Here is a 9519-nt window from a genome sequence, read left to right on the forward strand (position 1 = left end):
TGCAACATGGCGTCTGATCTCAATTCCAGCCAATTCTAAGTTGAAAAAGTCAAATGGTGCTCCTTCCCTTCCAAGCTCTGCCATGCCATGCTCAAACAGTGTTTTACCCCCACATGTAGGGTATCAGCCTACTCAGGACAAATTGCAAAACAATTTTTGGGGTCCAATTTCTCCTGTTACCCTTAGGAAAATAAAAAATTGGGGGCAAAAATATCATTTTTGTGGAAAAAAATGATTTTTTTATTTTCACGTCCGAGTGTTATAAACTTTTGTGAAGCACTTGGGGGTTCAAAGTGCTCACCACACATCTAGATAAGTTCCGTGGGGGGTCTAGTGTCCAAAATGGGGTCACTTGTGGGGAGTTTCAATGGTTTAGGTACATCAGGGGCTCTCCAAACGCACATGACACCCGCAGACCATTCCATCAAAGTCTGCATTCCAAAACGTCACTGCTTCCCTTCCGAGCCCCGACGTGTGTCCATACAGTAGTTTTCTCCCACATATGGGGTGTCAGCGTACTCAGCACAAATTGGACAACAACTTTTGGGGTCCAATTTCTCCTGGTACCCTTGGGAAAATAAAAAATTGGTGACTAAAAGATCATGTTTGTGGAAAAAATACGAATTTTTTTATTTTCACGCCCGGGCTTTATAAACTTCTGTGAAGCACTGGGGGGTTCAAAGTGCTCACCACACATCTAGATAAGTTCCTTCGGGGGTCTAGTTTACAAAATGGTGTCATTTGTGGGGGGGTTCCACTGTTTAGGTACATCAGGGGTTTTCCAATCGCGACATGGTGTCCGATCTCAATTCCAGCCAAAAATGTCAAATGGCGCTGCTTCCCTTCCGAGCTCTGCCATGCGCCCAAATAGTGGTTTACCCCCACATGTGGGGTATCAGCGTACTCAGGACAAATTGCACAATAACTTCTAGGGTCCTGTTACCCTTGGAAAAATAAGAATTGAGGGTGAAAAGATCATTTTTGTGGAAAAAATATGATTTTTTAATTGTACGGCTTTATGTTATAAACTTATGTGAAGCCCATGGGGGTTCAAAGTTCTCACCACACATCTAGATAAGTTCCTTAGGGGGTCTAGTTTCCAAAATGGTGTCATTTGTGGGGGGTTTCCACTGTTTTGGTACATCAGGGACTCTCCAAACGTGACATGGCGTCCAATCTGAATTCCAGCCAATTTTGCATTGAAAAAGTCAAACGGCGCTCCTTCCATTCTGAGCTCTGCCATGCGCCGAAACAGTCGTTCCCCCCACATATCAGGTATCAGCGTACTCAGGACAAATTGCACAATAACTTTTGCAGTCCAATTTCTTCTGTTACCCTTGGTAAAATAAAAAAAATTGAACCTGAAGTTTTTTTTTATGAAAAAAAGTTAAATATTCAAAAAAATTCCTGTGACGCACCTAAAGGGTTAATAAACTTCTTGAATGTGGGTTTGAGCACCTTAAGGGGTGCAGTTTTTAGAATGGTGTCACTTTTGGGTATTTTCTATCATATAGACCCCTCAAAGTGGCTTCAAATGTGATGTGGTCCTAAAAATAAAATGGTGTAAAAATGAGAAATCGCTGGTCAACTTTTAACCCTTATAACTTCCTAACAAAAAAAAATTTTGGTTCCAAAATTGTGCTGATGTAAAGTAAACATGTGGGAAATGTTAGTTATCAAGTTTTTTGTGTGCCGTATCTCTGTGATTTAAGGGCATAAAAATTCAAAGTTGGAAAATTGTGAAATTTTCAACATTTTTGCCAAATTTCCGTTTTTCTCACAAATAAACGCAAGTTATTTGAATTAAATTTTACCACTAACATGAAGTACAATATGTCACGAGAAAACAATGTCAGAATCACCGGGATCCATGGAAGCGTTCCAGAGTTATGACTTCATAAAGGTACAGTGGTCAGAATTGTAAAAATTGGCCCGGTCATGAACGTGCAAACCACCCTTGGGGGTGAAGGGGTTAAACATTGCGTTTAAGGCCGGGGTCACACTTGCAAGAAACTCACATGCGTCTCGCACCTCATGTATTTCTATGCAGCAGATCGCTCCGGTCCGAGTGCCGGCGGCAGTGCCGGGTACTGAGGTGCGAGACTCGTGCGAGTTTCTCGCAAGGGTGACCCCGGCCTAACGCAGATTTTGTGCGTGTGTGTCTTTATTTAGCTACGTACCATTTTATGTTTATTACTAAACATCGGGCTTGGTATTATCTATCTATAGATATATCTATCCATCTATCTACAGATCTATCTATCTATAGATATAGCTATCCATCTATCTACAGATATATCTATCTATAGATATATCTATCTATACAGGGTGGGCCATTTAAGTGGATACACCTGCGTGGGCCATTTATAAAGTTGGATCCAAAATGGCCGCCATGGTCACCACCCATCTTGAAAAGTTTTCCCACTCCCATATAATAATGTGCCACAAACAGGAAGTTGATATGACCAACCATTCTCATTTTATTTAGGTGTATCCATATACTGTACATGGCCCACCCAGGTGTATCCATATAATTGACCCACCCTGTAGATACAGTGGGGCAAAAAAGTATTTAGTCAGTCAGCAATAGTGCAAGTTCCACCACTTAAAAAGATGAGAGGCGTCTGTAATTTACATCATAGGTAGACCTCAACTATGGGAGACAAACTGAGAAAAAAAAATCCAGAAAATCACATTGTCTGTTTTTTTTTCCTTTTATTTGCATATTATGGTGGAAAATAAGTATTTGGTCAGAAACAAAATTTCATCTCAATACTTTGTGATATATCCTTTGTTGGCAATGACAGAGGTCAAACGTTTTCTGTAAGTCTTCACAAGGTTGCCACACACTGTTGTTGGTATGTTGGCCCATTCCTCCATGCAGATCTCCTCTAGAGCAGTGATGTTTTTGGCTTTTCGCTTGGCAACACGGACTTTCAACTCCCTCCAAAGGTTTTCTATAGGGTTGAGATCTGGAGACTGGCTAGGCCACTCCAGGACCTTGAAATGCTTCTTACAAAGCCACTCCTTCGTTGCCCTGGCGGTGTGCTTTGGATCATTGTCATGTTGAAAGACCCAGCCACGTTTCATCATCAATGCCCTTGCTGATGGAAGGAGGTTTGCACTCAAAATCTCATGATACATGGCCCCATTCATTCTTTCATGTACCCGGATCAGTCGTCCTGGCCCCTTTGCAGAGAAACAGCCCCAAAGCATGATGTTTCCACCACAATGCTTTACAGTAGGTATGGTGTTTGATGGATGCAACTCAGTATTCTTTTTCCTCCAAACACGACAAGTTGTGTTTCTACCAAACAGTTCCAGTTTGGTTTCATCAGACCATAGGACATTCTCCCAAAACTCCTCTGGATCATTCAAATGCTCTCTAGCAAACCAGACGGGCCCGGACATGTACAGGCTTAAGCAGTGGGACACGTCTGGCACTGCAGGATCTGAGTCCATGGTGGCGTAGTGTGTTACTTATGGTAAGCCTTGTTACATTGGTCCCAGCTCTCTGCAGTTCATTCACTAGGTCCCCCTGCGTGGTTCTGGGATTTTTGCTCACCGTTCTTGTGATCATTCTGACCCCACGGGGTGGGATTTTGCGTGGAGCACCAGATCGAGGGAGATTATCAGTGGTCTTGTATGTCTTCCATTTTCTAATTATTGCTCCCACAGTTGATTTCTTCACTCCAAGCTGGTTGGCTATTGCAGATTCAGTCTTCCCAGCCTGGTGCAGGGCTACAATTTTGTTTCTGGTGTCCTTTGACAGCTCTTTGGTCTTCACCATAGTGGAGTTTGGAGTCAGACTGTTTGAGGGTGTGCACAGGTGTCTTTTTATACTGATAACAAGTTTAAACAGGTGCCATTACTACAGGTAATGAGTGGAGGAAAGAGGAGACTCTTAAAGAAGAAGTTACAGGTCTGTGAGAGCCAGAAATCTTGATTGCTTGTTTCTGACCAAATACTTATTTTCCACCATAATATGCAAATAAAAGGAAAAAAAACAGACAATGTGATTTTCTGGATTTTTTTTTCTCAGTTTGTCTCCCATAGTTGAGGTCTACCTATGATGTAAATTACAGACGCCTCTTTTTAAGTGGTGGAACTTGCACTATTGCTGACTGACTAAATAATTTTTTGCCCCACTGTATATCTATAGATAGATATAACTATAGATAGATCTATAGATAGATAGATCGATCAATAGATAGTTATATCTATAGATAGATAGATATATTTATAGATGATAAAGAAAAACATTGGAACAGCATCAAAATATTACCTCAGATGATGTGCAAAGTTTTCCCAACCACTAATCCAATGGTTTCCAGCAATAGAATTAAAAAAGGAACGCCATTGGGCAATAAAGTCCACCTTTTTCATAATTTTGTGCTGTTTTCCTTTTTTTTATTCTATATCAATAGATAGATAGAGCTATAGATGGATATATCTATAGATAGATCTATAGATAGATGATAGATCTATAGACAGATACCTATATCTATAGATAATAATAATAATCTTTATATGGCGCCAACATATTCAGCAGCGCTTTACAGTTTAACAGTTTCAAAACACAAGTCATAAGTAACAACGTTAACACTACAATAATTAAAGCAAGTATGTCTCTGTATAAATGCACTTGCTCTGTGAGAGTCTCAGGGTTCTGTTTGAAGCACAGAGAGCAGCATGAAGACCAAGGAACACAACAGGCAGGTCCGTGATACTGTTGTGGGGAAGTTTAAAGCCGGATTTGGATACAAAATGATTTCCAAAACTTTAAACATCCCAAAGAGCACTGTGCAAGCGATCATACTGAAATGGAAGGAGTATCATACCACTGCAAATCTACCAAGACCCAGCCGTCCCTCTAAACTTTTATCTCATACAAGGAGAAGACTGATCAGAGATGCAGCCCATGATCCCTCTGGATGAACTGCAGAGATCTACAGCTGAGGTGGGACAGTCTGTCCGTAGGACAACAATCAGTTGTACACTGCATAAATCTGGCCTTTATGGAAGAGTGGCAAGAAGAAAGCCATTTCTCAAAAAAATCCATAAAAAATGTTGTTTAAAGTTTGCAACAAGCCACCTGGGAGACACACCAAACATGTGGAAAAAGGTGCTCTGGTTAGATGAAACCAAAATCGAACTTTGTGGCAACAATGCCAAACGATATGTTTGGCATAATGGCAACACAGCTCATCAACCTGAACACACCATCCCCACTGTCAAACATGGTGGTGGCAGCATCATGGTTTGGGGCTGCTTTTCTTCAGCAGGGACAGGAAAGATGGCTAAAATTTATGGGAAGATGGATGGAGCCATATACAAGACCATTCTTGAAGAAAACCTGTTGGAGTCTGCAAAAGACCTGAGACTGGGACGGAGATTTGTCTTCCAACAAGACAATGATCCCAAACATAAAGCAAAATCTACAATGGAATGGTTCACAAATTAACATATCCAGGTGTTAGAATGGCCAAGTCAAAGTCCAGACCTGAATCCAATCGAGAATCTGTGGAAAGAGCTGAAAACTGTTCACAAACGATCTCCATCAAATCTCACTAAGCTCGAGCTGTTTGCCAAGGAAGAATGGGCAAGAATTTCAGTCTCTCGATGTACAAAACTGATAGAGACATACCCCAAGCGACTTGCAGCTGTAATCGTTGCAAACAGTGGCGCAACAAAGTATTAACTTAAAGGGGCCGAATAATATTGCACGCACCACTTTTCAGTTTTTGAATTTCCACAATAATGTAAAATAACCAATACATTTTGTTCAACTTCACAATTGTGTCCCACTTGTTGTTGATACTTCACCAAAAATTTACATTTGGTATCATTATGTTTGAAGCATGATATGTGGGAAACGGTTGAAAAGTTCCAGGGAGCCGAATACTTTCACAAGACACTGTATCTATCTATCTATCTATCTATCTATCTATCTATCTATCTATCTATCTATCTATCTATCTATTTATCTATCATCTATCTGTCATGATCCAGGTTGGATATGACAGGTTTTGAATAAGTAACCTTTTTTTTTCCTTTGAGCTGGTTGCTTGGAGTTGGTTTTGCCCCCCGGTGGCCATTAGGGTTATTACACAGTGGTGTCTTTTGTTCTAGTTTGCCCCCGGTGGTGGTGAGCGTTATTGCATGGGAGTCTCTAACAGGTGTGAGACTCTGGCTCCTAACTATAAAGGTGTGTCAGGTGTTCTCACTCACTGTTGGTGATATTGGTGTTTTCCAACCATCCTCGGTGAAGGAAGGAACTTGAGAAGAGTCCCGGGCTGCTCAGTCAGAATCCTGGAGTGGCAGCTATGGTGTCAGCAAGGAGTTCTTGCAAAGCTTGGAGGAGTGGCAGCTATGGTGTCAGGGTGGAGTTCTTGCAAAGCTTGGTGGAGTGGCAGCTATGGTGTCAGCGAGGAGTTCTTGTAAAGCATGGTGGAGTGGCAGCTATGGTGTCAGCGAGGACTTCTTGCAAAGCTTGGTGGAGTGGCAGCTATGGTGTCAGCAAGGAGTTCTTGCAAAGCTTGGTGGAGTGGCAGCTATGGCGAAAGCTGCACTCAGATGCTGAACTCTGTTGCTGGAAGAGTGCTGCACTCAGATGCTGGACTCTGTTACTGGAAAGCTGCACTCAGATGCTGGATTCTGTTGCTGGAAGAGAGCTGCACTCAGATGCTGGACTCTGTTGCTGGAAAGCTGCACTCAGATGCTGGACTCTGTTGCTGGAAAGCTGCACTCAGATGCTGGACTCTGTTGCTGGAAGAGAGCTGCACTCAGATGCTGGACTCTGTTGTTGGAAAGCTGCACTCAGATGCTGAACTCTGTTGCTGGAAAGCTGCACTCGGATGCTGGACTCTGTTGCTGTAAAGTTGCACTCAAATGCTGGACTCTGTTGCTGGAAAGCTGCACTCAGATGTTGGATCCGGTTGGAGGAAAAGATGCACTCAGGTGTCGGACTCTGTTGCTTGGAGCATTAGCAACAGAGCAAAGCTAAGTGGTGCTTTCCTGTTTGTCACTTTCCTCAATGTGTGTTTTAGTGCAGTGGCGGGATTAGTGTCTACACCATCCACTTCACTAGTAAGGGATTGGTTCAGGGCGAGCTAGGGATTTCAGGTATCCTGATCGGCGCCCGGTGCGGAACCGGCCTAGGGATCGTTAGGAGTGTAGAGACTCTGACTAAGGGGAGTGCAGAAGGTCTCCACGTCCCCGTTCTCTAACGCAGGGCCACCATTGTAATTGCTTTCCTGGTTTTCCCCTTTATTCTGAAATTCGCACTGCTGGAGGCGGTGTATCCAAGGTCACGCGTGTCATATAAATTCGCCCTGCTGGAGGCGGTGTGTCCAGTCACACGTGACCATGACACTATCTATCTATCTATCTATCTATCTATCTATCTATCTATGTGTGTAAACATTATTTTTCAATGGAGTATGTAAAAGAAGAGGTTGGACAAGGAAATGACATCACAATTCTTTTTTTTGCTTGTTTAATAATATATCTTTATTTAGCTTACAAAAACGCATACAAATCCGCATGAAAAAATGCATGAAAATCCGCATAAAAAATGTGCAGATTTTTACCTGCGTTTTCTGCCAAGAGATGCAGAATCTGCGCAGAAAATTCCACAGGCAAATCCACAACATGTGAACATACCCTACTTCTGCTTCTTGCAACCACTTTGTATGTTTTTCAACTAACCCCTGCTGTACCCCCAATGTTATTTATGACCCCCCTGTTTACTCTGCTCTGATCATCCTGCATCTGGCTCACTCTTAATTATCTGGCCAAGATGAGCACAGACCACTCTGACCACTCCCCTCAGCTCCATACCTGAGTACATTTTCTAGCAAATACAGCTCTGGCAAAAATTTTCAGTTTGTCTGATTTTTCTCTTTATAGGTATACTAGCTTGGCCCGTGCGAAATTTTCGCACATTGGTCGTCGGTGGCTCAGGCAATTTCAGAAAAAGCAAGCTGGTCAAATGTAAATGTATTTCATGAGCTGATGAACACAGACAGGTATTTATATATGTAGATTGGCAATGCAATAAATTGGTTTGATAAGTAGAGGCCAAAAAATGTCTTTCGGTTGAGGTGCCACCTGCAGGTCATTTTTTCTTTCTGCAGGTTTATGAAAATGAATGTTTAAACTGTATTTAGTGATACAATTGTGAATGTGTGGTTTGTTTGGCTCTTTTCTTGCTGAAGGGGGCAAGTTTACCTTTCAAATGGTGTATCATTTGTGTGTGTGGGGCGAAGTAATCAGCAAAAAAGCAGTGCATGTATACAAATGTGTTTGCATATGTGACTGACCATTTGTGTGTGGGACGAAGTAATCACCAAAAAAGCAGTGCATGTATACAAATGTGTTTGCATATGTGACTCACCTGCAGTGAAGTGTGCAATCCTTCAATGTGCCTGAAATAGGCTGGGCAAGCTGGAAAAAACCCCAAGGCAAATGTTTGGATTTGTTTGTGATGTCTGTAAGCAGCTTTGTTGTAGTGTTCTTTGGGGTAGTGTGCTGCCACCTCCAGGTCATTTGACCTTTCAAATGGTGTATCGTTTGTGTGGGTGGAGTATGAATGGAGCAACTGTGCAATTCAATAGGCAGTGCATGTTTACAAATGTGTTTGCATATGTTACTCACCTGCACTGAAGTGTACAGTCCTCCAATTTGGCTGAAATAGGCTGGGCAAGCAGTTCGGCAAGCTGGAAAGCCCCCAAGGCAAATGTTTGGATTTGTTTGTGATGTCTGTAAGCAGCTTTGTGGTAGTGTGCTTTGGGGTAGTGTGGTGCCACCTGCAGGTCATTTTTCCTTACTGCAGGTTTATGAAAATTAATGTTTAGACTGTATTTTGTGATCAAATCGTGGATTTGTGGTTTGTTTGGCTATTTTCTTGCTGAAGGGGGCAAGTTTACCTTTCAAATGGTGTATCATTTGTGTGTGTGGGTGCAGTATGAATGGAGATACTGTACAAAGTAATCACCGAAAAACAGTGTTTAGAAAGAATAGATTTTTGAGTAAAATGTAAATTGTTGTTTTATTCTAGAAACTACTGACAACATATCTTCGAATTTCCAAGCACTAAATTTTGTACCGTATTTATTTTCAGAAAATGAGAAATGGTCAAAATAACAAAAAAATGCAGTGCTTGCAGACCTCAAATAATACTAATAAAAATAAAACAAGTTCATAATCATTTAGAAACAACAATATTAATGTTTTAACTCAGGAAGAGTCCAGAAATCAGTATTTTGTGGAATAACCATGATTTTTAATCACAGCTTTCATGCGTCTTGGCACAAAAATTTAAGCAATTCTTCACCACAGCAGGGTTTTTTTTTTATACTTTCCTTCATTAAGTAAGATTTGGTTCAGGTGATCACCTAATCAGAAGCACATTAAGTAGAATAAGGTGTCCTCTGATTGGAATTCAACTGACACTAGAATGGAATGGCTGTCAGACATGTAGAGAAGCTGATTTTTATAAAACTGTGCAGTGGTCTC

Source organism: Dendrobates tinctorius, unplaced genomic scaffold, assembly GCF_039654945.1.
Source record: "Dendrobates tinctorius isolate UK_male_01 unplaced genomic scaffold, ASM3965494v1 ptg000158l, whole genome shotgun sequence".
Lineage (NCBI taxonomy): Eukaryota > Metazoa > Chordata > Amphibia > Anura > Dendrobatidae > Dendrobates > Dendrobates tinctorius.